Below are 17,832 nucleotides of genomic sequence, written 5' to 3'. Positions count from 1 at the left end.
GAGATGAATCCTAAAATGCAACTGCTCCTGAGGGGACACACGACAACTCAGGCAACTTTATATCAAGATGCAAATGGCTCATGTGAGTTGGAAAGAGGGGAACACCAAGAGCTCAGGGCAAGGCTGCCACAGGGACCGCGGGTGGGAGTGGCAGGCGTCCGGAGCAAACTCTGCCACCCGCACGGATGTACCAAAGGAAACCATGTAGTCAGCTTTGAAAATAAAAGTCCAGGCAATCTACGCTTTCCAGGACAGCCAAGAGTGTTTTCTGTGGGCTGGTGCCTGTGTTTTCTTACTCTGGTTGCTCAAGGTGGTGGGGGAGGGTAGAAAGGGGAAGTGGTTATGACACTGGGAAAACGTCCAACTGGTAGTGGGAAATGTGGATGGTCTGGGGACCAAAATGAATCTTTGTGGACCATTCTCTCTGGGATTTAAGATTCTATATCCATGTTCCTGTCTTTTAAATAGCTCCATACCATGCTCAAAGGGCAAGAAAGTGTAATTTATTCCTTCCTTCCTTCCTTCCTTCCTTCTTCCCTCCCTCCCTCTTTCCTTTTTTTTTTTTTTTTTTTTTTTTTTTTTTGTGGAGAGAGAAAGCATGAGCAGGGGAGAGGGGCAGAGGGAGAGAGAAAACCCAAGTGGGGCAGGCTCCAAGTTGTCAGCAGGGAGCCCAAGGTGGGGCTCCATCTCACCACCATGAGATCATGACCTGAGCTCAAATCAAGAGTCGGATGCTTAACTGGCTGAGCCACCCAGGTGCTCCTGTCTACTTTTCTTATCCGTGCCCAGATATCAGACCACATGCCCAGTTGCCCAAGTCAGAAACCAGAAGCCTTCCTGGATTGTCCACCTTCACTCTCCTCTCTCCTTCCTCTCCCCTACATAATCTGCCATCAAGTCCATCAGTGCTACTCTAGACTACTTCTCTACTTCTCTATCTCTTCTGCCAATGCCATGGTCTGAGCCATCAGCATCTCTTTCCTAGACCATTAAGACACTTGCTATCTTTTGACTGCCCTCTTGCCCTTCTTCCATTCATTCTCCACATGGCTGTCATAATATTCTTAAAGTACAGATCAAAACATGCCATTCACTCTCCTCCTCAAAATCCTTCAATAGCACTTGATTACACTTGGTATAAAATCTGAAATCCTTGCCATGGCTTCCAGGGTGTATATGGGATGACTTCTCTGCATCCCTGTTCAGCCTTATCTGTATGACTTTGCCCCCAGTCTCCTCACTTGAACCCCGTGCCCCCCACCCAAGTCTTCCCAAGCAACTTTCTTCAACAGGCCCTTGACGCCTGCAATCACTGCTGCCTGTGGACCGAAGATACCATTTGTCTAGCTCTTCACTGGGCTAATTGTTACCCAGACTTCAGTCCCAACCTAAATGTCAGTTGCTCAAAGTAGCTTTCTTTATTTGACTTCCCCTATTCAGATTTACTCCCTCAATTAAGCTTTCTCATGGCACCCGACAATTTTCGTTTCATAGCACTTAGGGCATTTTATAACCAATAACATTTGATTATGTCATGATCTGTTTAGCTACCACTCTCCCCTTACCAGTTCTAGCTGTTGTTTGGTGATAGGAAAGGGCATATATCTGCGCATTAGAAGGGGAGATAAAGATGAAAGCCGTGCCCCTCACTGCTGCCACCATTGGGTGGGAAGAGGGTGGCATTATCAGTCACCCGGCAGGAGGCAGTATTGCCCTGCCAGTCAGCAGTTTCGTGAGGGTAATGACAATGGCAGTGTGGCAAGAGGGTGAGACTGGGATATGAAGGTGAGGTTGGGATAGGAAAATGGGGGTTTGTTCCCGAGCACACAGAGGTGGCACATGGAGCCCCTCAGAATAGTTGGGAGCACTAAGGAGGAGGGGCTAATCTGATAATTAGGTGAGAAAGATTGGGAATTAAAAGTAAATGTGAAAAAGAAAAGCAAATGTGGTCTTATCTTTGTGAAGTTTGGGACATTTTGGCAACACTAAAATTGGAATATTACGTTAAGGCTGAAGCTTAAAAAAAGAGGGTTAAAAAAGGCATCCTGGGGGTGTGGAAAAGGTTCCTTGGCTTCATTGTATTTTTTCTTTGCCAAATAAAGTCTGGGAACCGGGGTGTTTTCTCTAAGCCTATTTCCTTTACTTTACAAGTATTTTCTTGAGCTTTCCATTTTTTTGGTACCAGAACAAGCGAAAGCTGTTTTGGAAAATGTCCTTCTCCTTGACACTTGGTGCCTGGCAAGATTGGAGCTCACGAGGCCCAGGCAGCGATCACAATCTCTCCATAAAATACCCTTCCTCGTTAGAAGACGATCACAATCTCTCCATAAAATACCCTTCCTCGTTAGAAGATCAAATGACTTACGGCCCCACCTCCCTACTCCCTTCGTCTTCTCTAAGCACCTACAACATCTAAGCAAACAAAACAGACGGTTTCATGGGAATGGTGGGCTGGTTTTAATTGTGGGACAATAGAACTATTAATAAGGGCCTATTTTTTTTTAAATGCTCTCTTAGAAACGGAAGCAAACTGGGAGAAAGATCTTTGAAAGGGGTTGATAAGAACCTCTCTGAGGATTTGGTTATTACCAAATGAAATGTTATCTTCCTGGGAAATGAGAGAGGCAGGAATCCTACAGAGAGGCTGCTATTAAAGAGTCTCCTGTTTTCCTTAGCGGTTTCATGTCTGCCAGTGTTCCTACATATAAGTGAAGGGTTTTCAGGCCACATGTCTTGTGTTTCTTGTACAATCCCTGCAACACTTAATGTTTGGCACAGAGTAGATGATCTGTTGTCGAATGAATGGTTCCAGCTTAGATGCATCCATGCATCCATTCTTTCATTTCCCCAACTATTTGCTGAGCATGCACCATGCACCCGTCACCACACTGGTTGGTAGGGGTAGGACGTGGGAGGAACAGTCACAGTATCTGCTGTACTTTCTGTTGCCTTGGGAACAGTGAATTTTCCCATACTTAATGAAGATTACTTTCCGAGATTCTGGTTGTGATGTGACATTTAGATATTATTTTCCAACGAAAACATTAAAGGATCGACACACTTAAGCATGTCAAGAAGCATTTCATTCAACAAGCTTTTCTCCTAAGTGTCCTAGTGATGTTCCTACTGCAAAATCCTCCTTGGGCTTATGCAATGTCTACCACATTTTCAGTCTATAAAACAATCTCCACTGCCACCCCAAAATAACCCAACATCAGTTCTGCATTGTCGACTTCTTGCCTCTTAGTAAAAGAGCTTCTGTGGAATTGGACTTTTCTCAACTGTCCGGCAGTTATTGGCTTCGGAGCCTCAACTTATATTGTAAGCACACATCACTATTTATTACCACTAATGCTGCCTTTATAATATTTCCAGATGGACTTGTGCCTCCAGTTGCTGAGTGAGCAGAACAGAGTGAACAGAACAAGAGATCATAGATTAATTAAAGACATTTTCTTGCTACTTTTGGAGTCATAATGTTTTACAGTCAACTCTAATCATTTGTTTATAATGTATATAAATCATAGCCTCTTTGGGACTTTTACCTAAGGAGAGGCCAACATGATTAATAATTTCATGATGCATGCTGAACCAAAGATCCTTTTCTGTCTCTGTATATATATTTTTAGTGAGCTATAATTTATATACAGTAATCCATACAGATATTTATTCATTTCCTTTATAATTGCTGGATTTCTTTCTGTAAAGTTGTCATAATATTCCTTCAATACCTTTTAACATCTGTAGGATCTGTAGTAACATCTTCTCTGTAGCATGCTCTATGGATTACAATTTCCATCCTTACTTTATATAACAGGCTACCATAAGTTAATATTATGCCACTTCTCATATAATTAAAGAACCCTCTAATATTCTTCCATATATCACCTCTCACCCCTTATGCTACTATTGTCATATATTCTACTTTTGTATATGAAATAAGCTCAAAAATACAGGCATTATATCTATCTTAAACAATCATCATTTTATGAAACTAAGAAAATGTTTATCATTTCTATTATTCTTCCTTCCTTTTTTTGTAGATCTAGTTTACATCTGGTATCATTTTCCTTTAGCCTGAAGAATTCCTTTAGCAGTCTTTTTTTTTTTTTTTTGGTGCAGGTTTGCTGGTGATGACTTTTTCAGGCTTTTTTTTTTCTTTTAATGTCTTAATTTTTGTCTGTAATTTTAAGGTTATTCACTAGATATAGAATTCTAAGTTGTCTTTATTTCATTTCATCTTTTTAAAGACATCAATTTGTTGTCTTCTGGGTTGCATGTCTTTTTTTTTTTCTGATGAAAAGTAAGTGATTTTCATTGTTGCTTCTCTCTTTGTAATATATCTTTTCCCTTCTCCCTATGTTGTAAGATTATCTCTTTATTCTGGTTTTCAGAAATTCAACTATTTTGACTTAGGTGATGGTATTTATTTATTTATTTGTTCTTATTTTTTGTATTTGTCCTGCTTGGGGTTCTTTGAGATTTTTGAATCTTTGTGCAGAATACCATGTTCAGTACTCCAATTACACATATATTAGACCACTTGATATTATCCCACAAATCATAGGAGCTGGTTCATCTCCCCACTCTGCTTCCTGATCATTTTTCTGTCTCTTTCAGTTAAAAAAATTTTTTAAGTGTATTTATTTTGAGAGAGAGAGAGAGAGCACAAGTGGGGGAGAGGGGCAGAGAGAAAGAGAGACAGAATCCCAAATAGGCTTCACAACATCAGCACAGAGCCTGATGTGGGGCTTGAACTCACTGTGAGATCATGACCTGAGCTGAGATCAAGAGTCAGACACTTAACTGACTGCCATCAAGGTGTTCCATGTCTCTTTCAGTTTCGATAATTTCTATTAACCTGTTTTTAAGTTTATCAATCACTTTTCTGCAGATGTTGTATTTTTCAATTCCATAGTTTTCACTTGGTTCTTCAGAATTTTCTTTTTTTTTTCTTTCTGATATCCTGTGTCTCCATTATATTCACCTTTTCCTGTAAATTCTTTAACATGTTTATAATAGTTGCTTTAAATCCCTGTCTGATAATTCCAACCATTGAATGATCTGTGGTTTGCTTCCATTACTGTGTTTTTTCTTGATTATGGGTCACATTTTCCTGCTCTTTTCCCATGCCTCATAATCTTTTAATTTGTGTTTCAAACATTGTGAGTAAAAAAAAAAACCAAAACAAAACAGTGGAAACTTAGGTACAACATTGATTTGTTTTGTTCACTCACTGCAGACTCTTTTATCTTTGTGAGCTAGGGTGGTGGGGGCTGGGAGAGCTGATTATTTAGATTCCTCCTTGAGTTAAGTTGAGCTTGGGTTGGGTCACAGCTTTAATTAGAGTATGTTCCCTGTTATTAGCCTAATTCTCAGACTTCTGCCCTGCCCTGCCTTTGTGGTCTTTTCAGTATTTGAGTTGGGAGTGAGCTGGGTGCAGGTTCAGTTATTTTTTTGCTTGGCTTTTGGATTCAACCCTGATAGAACTCCAGAATTCAAGCACTGCAAGGATCCATAGGATCATGCAATTTCTATTTCCTTTTCAGCAAAAAAGTAAAAAAGCAGTTCCACTGCTACTTTCTTGGAAAAAATGCAGAGGTGCAGGTGAGCTGGAGAATTATCAGACAGATTTTTTTTTTCATTTGGGGCTCCTTCAGATAATCCATCCCTCTGGCACACATTGTTGATTAACAATGTCAGTTCAGCTGACTTTTCCTCATCTCTGAGAAGTCTCTGTCCATGGCTAAACTACTTTTCCGATTGCCCATACCGAGACCACATCCATTACCAAGTATGGAAGCTTCTGTAGATTTCTGCTCAGCTATAAAGGGCTTGTTCATCAGTGCTTCCTGTGTGTCTGCTAGCCTCATAGAAACATATGAATTTTATTTCATCAGGACTTTTCTGGTTGACCATGGAAATGAAGGTTCTTCACATTCCTCTACATCCTAACCAGAAGCAGAAATACTGTGAAGGCTTTTTCTAAATATTTGTGACTACACATTTGTTTCAAGTCAGGAAGAAAAAAACTAGAGGCTGAATACCAGCATATAAATATACTCTAGTATCTCTCATCTTAAAAAAAAAATCATCTGTGACCCCACATCTCCTTCTAGCTATTGACCAATTTGTTTGCATTTCTCTTCACAGCACTTCCTGAAATAGTACTTGCTTCCCCACTTCCCTGTCTTTCTTGGTGCAGACTTTCTTCAAATGTAGAGTGATCCAGAGATTACTGTTGTTCTGTCTGTCCATAGCACATGAGCAAGACAGAAAAACTTGCTGAAAGCTTTGCGTGCATGGTGGGGCATGCCAACTGGTGGATGGCCAGCTTTTCTCAACAAGCTTCTTGGTTGGGGACCCTCAAACATCAGTGTATGCAAATTCCTCCACCCCCCGAGATATTTTTTTCTACATAAAAGTAGTTTTCAAACTCTTTCCTTACTTGTTAGTCTGGAATTGACAAGGGGGAGGGCTGGAAGCAATCACATTTGTTATGCAGATGTCTTCATAACTTTCCCTGGCCTGGTGTCTGATGGTGAAACCATCCTTGTCTAATTTTGCCAGAGAATAAACCTCTCTTCTCTGGTGCAGCTAGAGAAGAGGTAATTTTCACAGGTAGTGGAGGTGGTGGTTCTGAAGGTTGAACAGCTCCTAAGATAAACTCTGAAACAATATTCCAGTTTTCACCTTGTTAGCCCTTCCTTGCTTTCTGCAGTATCTGACAGTTCCAGGTTTTGATCTTTCTAGGGTTCTGCTAGGCTTCAGGCTTGTTTCTCTTCAGCATCTCATTCTGCAGGATTATATTTGACTTTTCTCCACACTGCTTGCTTCTTTTGTCACTCCTCTGTCCTCTTTCTGCCCTCATATGTATAGTGTTCTTATGGCTTACATATTTCTTAGAGTCCTCAAAGATGGGCTTTGTGGTTTTGTTTCACATTCTCCTGGTTTTGGGGTGCTTTTCATGACAGAAAGGGTAAAAATGTCTTTATCCCCATTCGAAAATGGAAGACCTTCCCTTCTAACCCATTCTTCTCTTTTATCTCCACGTCTCTGCTGGTCCCCAACCATCTCCACATTGCCAACCCAATAGTCACCTCCCTGGCTTCTTCTTACTCAACCTCTTATAACATCAGACACAGTTATCCTCTCCTTCAAGCTAAAATGCTTTCTTTTCTTGATTTCCATTATGGTGTGCACTCTTTATCTCCCTCATCAGTTGTTCTTTCTCATATTTCACTTGTAGGGTTTCCTTCTCCTCTAGAACTCTGAAGATTGAGTGACCCAGAACTCCCCTCAGACTTCCCCCATTCCCAACACCTACACTGTTTTACAAGGTAGTTAATTCATTCTTCCCAAGACTGGTGCTAATCAAGGGAGCATGGCCTGCGGAAGAAGATAGACTTGAGATTCAATCTTACTTCTGCCACTTCCTAGGGATGTCAACTTTAGATTTCTCAAATGTAAAAATGAAGGTGTGGAACTGTTAAATATAGTGGCTCCCTTCCAGCTCAGAATACTGTATCTGATTTTATGCAGGGACTAAAGAGCCTGGGCATCTGCTGGGAATCGGAAAGGCTATACTCGGCAGATAGGAGTAGTCCACAGGGTGGCACAAGGTCAAGTGCAAACCCGTAACTGAAGTTCACTAAGAGGAGCCCATCAGGGAATTTCCAAAGGTTTAAGCCTAAGCCGGCATAAAGAATAGGAGTGATGCCCAAAAATAAATAAACGTTGAAAAAAAAAATTAAAAAAAAAAAAGGGGGCGCCTGGGTGGCGCAGTCGGTTAAGTGTCCGACTTCAGCCAGGTCATGATCTTGCGGTCCGCGAGTTCGAGCCCCGCGTCGGGCTCTGGGCTGATGGTTCAGAGCCTGGAGCCTGTTTCCGATTCTGTGTCTCCCTCTCTCTCTGCCCCTCCCCTGTTCATGCTCTGTCTCTCTCTGTCCCAAAAATAAATAAACGTTGAAAAAAAAATTAAAAAAAAAAAAAAAGAATAGGAGTGATGGTTTAATCACAGGGCAACATGATGAATTTGTCCAAACAAACTCCTCCTTACACAACTCTGTTTTGGTTGGTTATTCATTCATGCAGTGGTTTTCACCATGCAGGTCCCTATGGTACCACTTCACTTTCAAAATGAATCTTTGTAACTTTCCCATCACTAAATCCCTTTTCCCCTATTGAGCCAAATTCTGCAGGTGGGAGTGGTGAAAAGTGGGTTCTGTATTCAGGGTTTCACAAATACATAGCTTTCTCCTGTGAGAGAGAAACTTCTGTTCCATGTTCCTCTTAGTTCAATAGGGACTAGGTCTCTTTGGGTGCTGGTAGTAACTAAAATGGTCAGGTTGAGGTACTTGAGCCCAGGACCACTGACCACAACAAGTGTTTGCAGAGGCATAAGATGGAATGGCACTCTGCCAAGTCCTGTGCAACAGAGACTGTGGAGCCCAGATTCGCCTTCTTGGATGGAAGCTGAAAGTGCCCCAGGGGGGATGATAGGCAAGCATCTTGTTTTGGTCAGACCACATTTCTTTAAGTATAGGCTGGTGGAAGTTACAGTTTCTTCCAAAGATAAGACTTCCCTGTCACACTTTGGAGCAATGTTGGGCTGGTGGCAGGAGGAGGTAGAAGTTATGTTCACACCAGATAACCCAACCCACAAGTCATAGGTGGGCACAATCTGTTTTTCTTTTTTAATTTTTTTTCAACGTTTATTTATTTTTGGGATAGAGAGAGACAGAGCATGAACGGGGGAGGGGCAGAGAGAGAGGGAGACACAGAATCAGAAACAGGCTCCAGGCTCTGAGCCATCAGCCCAGAGCCTGACGCAGGGCTCGAACCCACGGACCGCGAGATCGTGACCTGGCTGAAGTCGGAGGCTTAACCGACTGCGCCACCCAGGCGCCCCCTTTTATTTTTTTTTAATTTTTTTTCAACGTTTATTTTTTTTTGGGACAGAGAGAGACAGAGCATGAACGGGGGAGGGTACAATCTGTTTGAAAAGAAGAGTTGGAGGATAAAACAAATGTCGAGAGGCAATGAGAACTCTTATAAATCACTAATGAGAATGAAAATTGGTGCAGCCCCTTTGGAGAACAATGAAATCATGCCTAGTGAAGCTATACATTCACATACCACAAGACCTAGCAATTCAATCCCTAGTTGTATATCAGAGAGAAATTCTTGCTTTTGACCCCCAAGGGGACAGGTGTAAGAATGTTGATTGCAAGTTTGTTTATGACAACAAAGAGTTAGAAATAAACTAACTGTCCATGAAGAAGAGAACAGATAAGTACCTGATGGTACCTCATAGCCATACAGTATGATGCAAGAGAAAAGTATATATTAGTTAAGATGAACCAAGCACAGCTATGTGTATCTTCACAGAAAAAGTCTTAAAAACATGATGGGGCGCCTGGGTGGCGCAGTCGGTTAAGCGTCGACTTCAGCCAGGTCACGATCTCGCGGTCCGTGAGTTCGAGCCCCGTGTCGGGCTCTGGGCTGATGGCTCAGAGCCTGGAGCCTGTTTCCGATTCTGTGTCTCCCTCTCTCTCTGCCCCTCCCCCGTTCATGCTCTGTCTCTCTCTGTCCCAAAAATAAATAAACGTTGGAAAAAAAAAAAATTTAAAAAAAAACATGATGTTACGTGTAAAAGCATGTTCAAGAAAGATACATACAATATGACCATTTATTATAGAGTTTCATCTGAAAAATATAATGTATTGCTCACAGGTATACAAAAATATTCAGCATCTGTTAGAATGATAAGCTCCAAATTCAGGATGGTGATTATCTCTAGTGAGGAAAAAGAAAGGGGAATGTACCCAGAGGTGTCAACCCCAGTAATATTTTGTTTCATAAGCTTGGTGGTGGATAATGGGTCTACTATGCTTTTTTGGTATACTTTTGTTACATTTGAAATATTTAATAATTTAAAAAAATTGTGGAGGGTGAGTAGCACAGTTCATGAAGAGGCAGTCAGAGCTGCTCAAGGGCAGCAGGACATCTTAGGCTTAGCCCTAGAGGCCAAGGGCTATGAGGTGATGGGCAGGCGGTGCTGTGGCGCTAGCCTATGTCGGCCGATAGCGGTTTGCCGTTGCCAGGCCACCGAGAACCAGTTGGTTTTGGCTGTCTTGCTTCATTCAGATCTGAGCACCCTACCGTTCTCTGGTTCCACTGCCCACTTGGGTCGTCTGTCCTGCTGGCTTCATCCTGACAAGAATGTTTCTGCAAGCTGCTCTGTCAGATTTTATTATTTCTGTGTGCCTGCCACACGCGGGACAGCAGGTGAGGAAGAGAGGTGATATTTCCTGAGCATCTGGGCTGTGCCAGGGTCTCTGCCAGGCACTTTCCATACAGTAATTTACAAAAGCCTCACAGCAACACCACAAGGTGGGCGTCATTATCTTCATCGTACGTTTGATAAAAGAGATTCAGGGAAGTGCAGTAACATGCTGTGCTGGGGGAGCCCAGACTGGAACCCAAGCTGATCTGGGTACAAAGTCTGTATTGTCTCTACTGCATCTGGGGTGTCCATATTTGGACTAGGACAGTTTACTGTACACAAAGACACAGGATACACACACACACACACACACACACACTATGTATATGTATTTTTTTCAGAGTGTAAGTTGTACTCTATAATTTGGGAAAGACCTCAACATGATTTTTATATAAAATCTAAACATTGGTATATTATTAAATAGGATACAAATGTACATGCATTTTAAAGATGAAAGGGTATTGAAGAAAAAGTTTGCTTTTGATAAGCCAATTCAAACTATATGCTAGGGCCCCAGGAGTATACTTTACTTTCTTCTCCTAATAGGGGTACCCCCAGAGGAAGAGTGTGAGAAGTACAGGATCTCACTACTCCCACAAATCAGTCTGCTCCCAGAACAGCTGAATTGCTTCAAGGTGGGTTCTTTTTACCGTCACTGAGATTCAGTATAAGGAGGCCTTAGACAAACTTCCTCTAGAGATATTGCCTGTGAACTCCTGTCTGGAAGAAGTCTCGCTGGAACCATTATACAAAGGAAAAAAAAAAACTTTTCTCTAGCCTCATGCTGAAGCAGTATTTTCTACCTATATCCCGCTATATTGGGATAGACTGGCCAAATGTTAGAAACTTCGGAGAAGGATGTGAGCCACGGAGAACTGGGAGCTTGCTCTCTGGATTGCTGTTGGGTTTACTATGATGATTTGAGTAGGGTGTGTCCAGGAGGATTTGGGGTGATTCCTTAGCTGTTTGTCAAAACCCCAACCACAACAGTAACAATACTTATTGTGTGCCTGGCACTGTTAATCCTTCTAACAGTTCTATGCAGTAGAGACTATCATTATATTCATTTTATAGATGAAGAAACAGGCACAGAGAGGTAAGGAACTTTCCCATGGACCCAGCTCCTGGGATATTCTCTCTCAGTCAACAGGACAAGAGAATAAACACATGCTTCCCTCTATTTCTCTTAATTTTGCCATCCAAACTTCTTGTACCTAAATAAAGAGTACCTAAAAATGGAACAAATCCAGGTTCTTTCAAGTGCAAAGTATCTGGAGATTCTTTTTCTCTCTTGTTATTTTTAAATTTAGAAAAGGCTTTTAGAACTATGTCTCTTGGTAATGACAGCCTGTAATCATTCTGCTCCAGGAATCAAGCGATGTGTTCAGAATATGTCATTTTCCCCTGTGACACTAATGGCAAAACCACACTCTCAACCAAACCAAAGGATGACTGAGAGGGATGGAGAAGTGTGGTCTCTTGGTTTCCACTCAGCAGTTTGAGCCAAGAGTTCTTGGCTTTCACTCCAACTCCATAAGCAATAGGCAAAATGCTTAACCTCTTAACCCCATCTGTGAAATGCTGATACTACCTCTTTACCTCTTTGTGAGGAGTATTTCCAAGCTCAAGTTGTTACAAAATCCTGAAGATAAAATGTGTAGAGGGCATGTGTTTTCAGAGACGTGTTTTCTGGAAGGAGTCTGAGGGTTTGGGTGGTGAATTGTCTATGCTAGGAATTGTTTTTAACTTAAAACTGTATGTAATTGTAAAATTGTGGGAAACTCTATAGTATAGTGATTAAGAATGTGGACATTGGGGACAGCATGCCTGGATTCAAATCCAAGTTCCTACACTTTTACAGCAGAGTGGTCTTGTGCATTCATTGACTTAGTATCTCCATCTACATAATACATGTAATAAATGAGTCTCATAACAACCTAACAAGGTAGGTATTATCAATTTTCTCTTACTATAGTTGAGAAAAGTATTCTAGGTTATTGGTACATTATAATTCATTAATAAAAGATTGTATATAGACACAAAAGTAAGTTTACTTATGCATTTGCACATACACATAGTGGCTGGTTCTGTGTAACTATTTCACAGACAAGAAACCAAAGATAGCAGCACAGTAAATTGGGTGGATTATACAATAATGTAGTAGAAAAAATCACTAGATTAAAAATTTTTAATTTTGTTGGTTAAAAAAAAATCCTACCACTACTGACGACTTGTATGAATTTGGGCAAATAATTCAATCTCTCTGAGAATAATTTTCCTGAGCAGTGAAATGAGGCCAGTGAGAGTTGGATAAGATGTAATAATTCTTTGACTCATGGTTGTTTGCTTATGCTTTGTTTTTTAATCTTGCAAAGTTTAGAAGGGAGGTGAGATTTCCAGGTAAAAACAGTGGCTCTGGGTCTACACATTTAACTTCCCCCCTTTTTCCCTCCAAAAGGCTATAGAAACAGCTAAACTAGTTTAATACAGGGAAATGTTTTTTTCCATGGTGGAAAATAGGTAAGAGTGCCACACACATGCCAGGTACCTGGGATAATTCCTGCAAGAAGGAGAGTTGCTGAGATCAGGTTGAGGAAGGGCCTAGCAGCCTGGAATTCTAGGACATGAAAAGCCCGCGGTTGGTGATGGGTTCATTTCTTACCACAGTGATCCAAAACCTACACCTGACATTCTTCTTTTGGCTCCAGCTTCCCTCTTACCTTGGACACACTACTGGGTCTCTACTCTTTCCAAGCAAAAATTATACCACATTTAAGTTAGCCCATTGTCTTTCGCCTGGGATCTTCATATTTTCAACAAAGATTTTTTCATGACCCCTGACAGAACTCACCCCAAATGCCAGTGCTGAAAAACCTAGTTGCTCCTCTTTTGAGTCACTATGCTAAGGAAAGTCTCAGGAGTTGGGAAGAAGAGGACCAATTTGAGGGATTTAAGAAAATTTCCCCTTTGAAAGAAACTCATTTGAAAAACAGGGGAGCACATAAAGCAATTCTAATTCATATTCATGATGAAGATATTCCATCTCCAACACAATAGCAGGGTGCCACACACATACACAAAAGGAAAAATTTAGGATCAGAAAAATATTCATAGGGTTGAAAGAGATTATCTGTCAGGTAAAAAATGCAATGGCACTGAAAACAGTAAATGAAAGATGAAAGAAATTAAAGCAAGCATAAATAAATAAGTAGACAGCCTGTGTTCATGGTTCAGAAGACTTAAAATTGTTTAGGTGATAATACTACCCAAAGTGATATACAGATTCAATTCAATCCCTATCAAAATTCTAATGACATCTTTCTTCAGAAATAGAAAAACTTATCCTAATATTTATATGGAATCTCAAGGGACCCCAAATAGCCAAAAAATTGTCTAAGAAGGACAAAAGTTGGAAGACTCACACTTTCTGATTTCAAACTTACTACAAAGTCACAGTAATCAAAATAGTGTGGTACTGGAATAAGGACAGATGTATAGAGGGCCCAAAAAGAAAACTTTGCATATATAGTCGAGTAGCTTTCAAGAAGGGTGCTAACCAGTCAATGGGGATAAGACAATCTTTTCAACAGATGGTCTGGGAAAACTGGATGTCCATTTGCAATAAAATGAAGTTGGACACTATTTAAAGCATATACAAGAATTAATTCCAAGTGGATCAGGGACCTAAATGTAAGAGTTGAAACTAGAAAACCCTTAGAAAAACCATTGGGAAAAAGCTTCATGATGTTGGATTTGGCAGTTTCTTGGGAGATGACACCAAAAGCATGGGCAACAAGTAACGAACTGGCGAAACTAGACTCATCAAAATTAAAACTTGTGTGTCAAAGGGCACCATTAACAGAGTGAAAAAGTAACCCACAGAATGGGAGAAAAATATTTGCATATCATATATCTACTAAGGGATTAATATCCAGAATATATAAAGAACTCTTAGAAGTTAACAACAATAAAAAACTCAAATAAAATATGGACAGAGGACTTCAACAGACATTTCTCTAAAGATACACAAATATGCCAATGAGCACATGAAAAGATGCTCAATATCACTAAACATTAGGGAAATATAAATTGAAACCACAACGAGATACCATTTCACATCCATTAGAATGACTGTTATTTAAAAAACAAAAACAAGAAGCATAGTAACAAGTGTCAGCAAGGATGTGGAGAAATTGGAATCTTTGTACATTACTGGTAGCAATGTAAAACAGTGCAGCCACTGCGGAAAACAGTCTGGTAGTCCCTCAAAAACTTAAATATAGAATTACCCTATAATCTAGCAATTCTACCTCTAGGTACATGCCCAAAAGAATTGAAAGCAGAGACTTCAACAGACATTTACATGCCAATGTCCATAGCAGCATTATGCACATCAGACAAAAGATGGAAATAAGCCAAATGTCCATTGACAGATGAACGGATAAACAAAATGTGGAACATACACACAATGGAATATTATTCTGCCTCAAAAAGGAATGAGATTCTGAAATATGCTACAACATAGATGGACCTTAAAAACATGCTAAGTGAAATAAGCCAGATTGAAAAGAAAAAATATTATATGAAATCCACTTATAAGAGGTAACTAGAGTAAACAAATCCATAGAGACAGAAAGTAGAATGGAGGTTACCAGGAGCTGGGAACAGTTTCAGTTTGGGATAATGAAGAAGTTTTGGAGATGGATAGTAGTGTGATGGTGGCACAACGTAAAGCCACTGAATTATATTCTTAAAATGGTTAAAATAGTAAGTTTTATGACATGTGTATTTTACTATGATAAAAAAATTTCAGTGGAAGCTGCAAACAATAAGTTGAATACAAACAAAGTTAAAAATTGGTGAATTACAGGACAAGAGTGAAAAATTCTCCAAGAACTCAAAGAAAAATGATAAAGATTAAAAAATTATGCCTAGAACACAAAAAAGTTTAGAATACATTTAAAAATCCTAAGGGTGAAAGAAAAGTAATAATAAAAAATTATAGAAAAATATTTCTTAAGTTCAAGATATTTGTTATATCCTGATGAAAAGGTTCAAATCCTATACAAAGTATTACCCAAAATTAATGAAAGAACATACACCTAGATATTTTGTCTTGATTTTTTAATTAAGGAAATTAATTTTAATTTAATTTTAATTTAATTTAAGGAAAAGCACAAAAAGACTATCACAAGGAGAAATGTACTAAATTGGCATTTTTCTGTATGCAGTGTAGAATAGGATATACGCAAGTTGGCATAGTGTCATTGTCAGTAAATTTAGGGGAAAAGATAGAGTGTAAGAACTTCGTATTCAATTAAAATGTTTATATGGAGGTGAATAGCAATAATTCTCAAATAAGTTGGGACTTGGAAAGCTTAATATTCACATACCTTTCAGGAAGATTGTACCTGAAAAAAGACTCAGCCAACTAAAAAATTAAAAAATAAATCAGGTAAAAATTTCAAGTACTGGGAAGGAACTATGTATGTGTATGTGTGCATGTGTATTATATTTATGAGACATAATGCAAATAGTTCTTTTTTTTTTTTTAATTTTTTTTTTCAACGTTTATTTATTTTTGGGACAGAGAGAGACAGAGCATGAACGGGGGAGGGGCAGAGAGAGAGGGAGACACAGAATCGGAAACAGGCTCCCGGCTCTGAGCCATCAGCCCAGAGCCTGACGCGGGGCTGGAACTCACGGACCGCGAGATCGTGACCTGGCTGAAGTCGGACGCTTAACCGACTGCGCCACCCAGGCGCCCCAAGTTCTTAAGAAATTCAGCAACGAGGGGTGCCTGGGTGGCTCAATTGGTTAATCCTCTGACTATTGGTTTTGGCTCAGGTCATGATTTCATGGTTCTTGGGATTGAGCCCCATGTCGGGTTCCATGCTGACAGTGCTGAGCCTGCTTAGGATTCTCTCTCTCCGTCTCTCTCTGCCCCTTCCCTGCTTGCATGCACATGCTCTCTGTCTCTCTCTCTCTCTCTTTCTCAAAATAAATAAATAAACTTAAAAAAAAAAGAAATTCAGTGAGGAGAATAAATGAGATTACTTAATTCTTGCCATTGTAAAGACAAGCAAAATTCATTGGGAACTGTTGCTAGAATAAAAATGAAATTATACTTCTACAAATTCTACTTTTCAAATTTCTGGTGCAAAATTTAAAAAATCAAAGAAGGGTAAAAGATAAATGAATGGACACAGATATAGCAGAAAAATGTTTTTAAAAATTTAAGTTTATAAAATTTTTTTGACAAAGGACTTAAAAAGCATGAAAGGTAACAGAAAGGTATTCTATGTTGATTAGACATATAGTCCATAATGAAAACCCATGTGAACTAAACAATATGGCCTAAATTATAAAGCAATGTGTTGGAGATTCAAATAAAAGTTATGGTGGAAAGTTTAAAAATACCTCTCTGTCCTCACAGATCAAGTAAACAAAAATATAAGCTATTTGACAAATTTAATCAATACATTTCTTATATAAAAATTTTATCCAGGGGCGCCTGGGTGGCGCAGTCGGTTAAGTGTCCGACTTCAGCCAGGTCACGATCTCGCGGTCCGTGAGTTCGAGCCCCGTGTGGGGCTCTGGGCTGATGGCTCAGAGCCTGGAGCCTGTTTCCGATTCTGTATCTCCCTCTCTCTCTGCCCCTCCCCCGTTCATGCTCTGTCTCTCTCTGTCCCCAAAATAAATAAACGTTGAAAAAAAAAATTTTAAAAAAAATTTTATCCATCAGGTATACATATGGTCTAACATCCATGGATGATAAGTAAAATTTAATCACTTACTAATCAACCAACAAAAATTAATAAATTTTAAAAGTAGAAATTACATAAACCAGTATTTTAGAAAATAAAACAAAAAAGAAACTCATTCACAATGGAAGGAAAACTTAAAAATGCCTTTGGAAAACACTTAACACTGTATGAGACGGATTTGAATAAAAAACAATAAAACCTTAGTAACAGACATAAGTGAAGGGATATATCTTTAAATAAGAAAATATATACAATAAAATTGCAATGCCATTTTGCTAAGGTGATTCTGTACTTTCTATACAATTCAAGTGAAAACCCCAAGAATATTTTGGTACATTAAGCAAATTATGTAAATTCCCATGGTAAAACAAGCAAACAGAAAAACAAACTACAAAAGACCAGGGAGATTTTCACTCATGATTAGAAATGAAGAAGGACTGGTCTTCCAGATGCTAAAACTAATAAAAATGGTGTGGCCCTAGCTAGGAACAGAAATGCAGTGTATCAGAATAGAAGACACAGCAGTAGATCCACGTCTACAAAAGAGTTTAATTTTTCAAATTGGTAGTAAATGATTATTCAGCAAATGATGTTGGAAAAACTGGCTAAGCACTCGGAGAAAATGGATGGATCTTGGCCTTATATCTTACATCAGATGAATTTCTAGAAGTAATGATCCACATGTAAAAAACAGTATAAAAAATACTGTAAGTAAAAGTAGTCATACAAGGACAATAGCAGCCCAATCACAATTATGAACACTGATGTTAAATTTCT

The 17,832-nt window shown here is 39.5% G+C and overlaps 1 protein-coding gene across 4 annotated transcripts in view; it reads right to left on the bottom strand.

Annotated features, from left to right (window-relative positions):
* Window positions 1-17,832, bottom strand: part of ANTXR1 (ANTXR cell adhesion molecule 1) — a 221,566-nt gene that overhangs the window by 168,082 nt on the left and 35,652 nt on the right. The gene's annotated exons all lie outside the window — the stretch shown is intronic.

The sequence above is a fragment of the Prionailurus viverrinus genome, chromosome A3, assembly GCF_022837055.1.
Source record: "Prionailurus viverrinus isolate Anna chromosome A3, UM_Priviv_1.0, whole genome shotgun sequence".
Lineage (NCBI taxonomy): Eukaryota > Metazoa > Chordata > Mammalia > Carnivora > Felidae > Prionailurus > Prionailurus viverrinus.
Note: the sequence above shows the minus strand (reverse complement) of the source record. Positions and strands in the feature narration are given on the sequence as shown.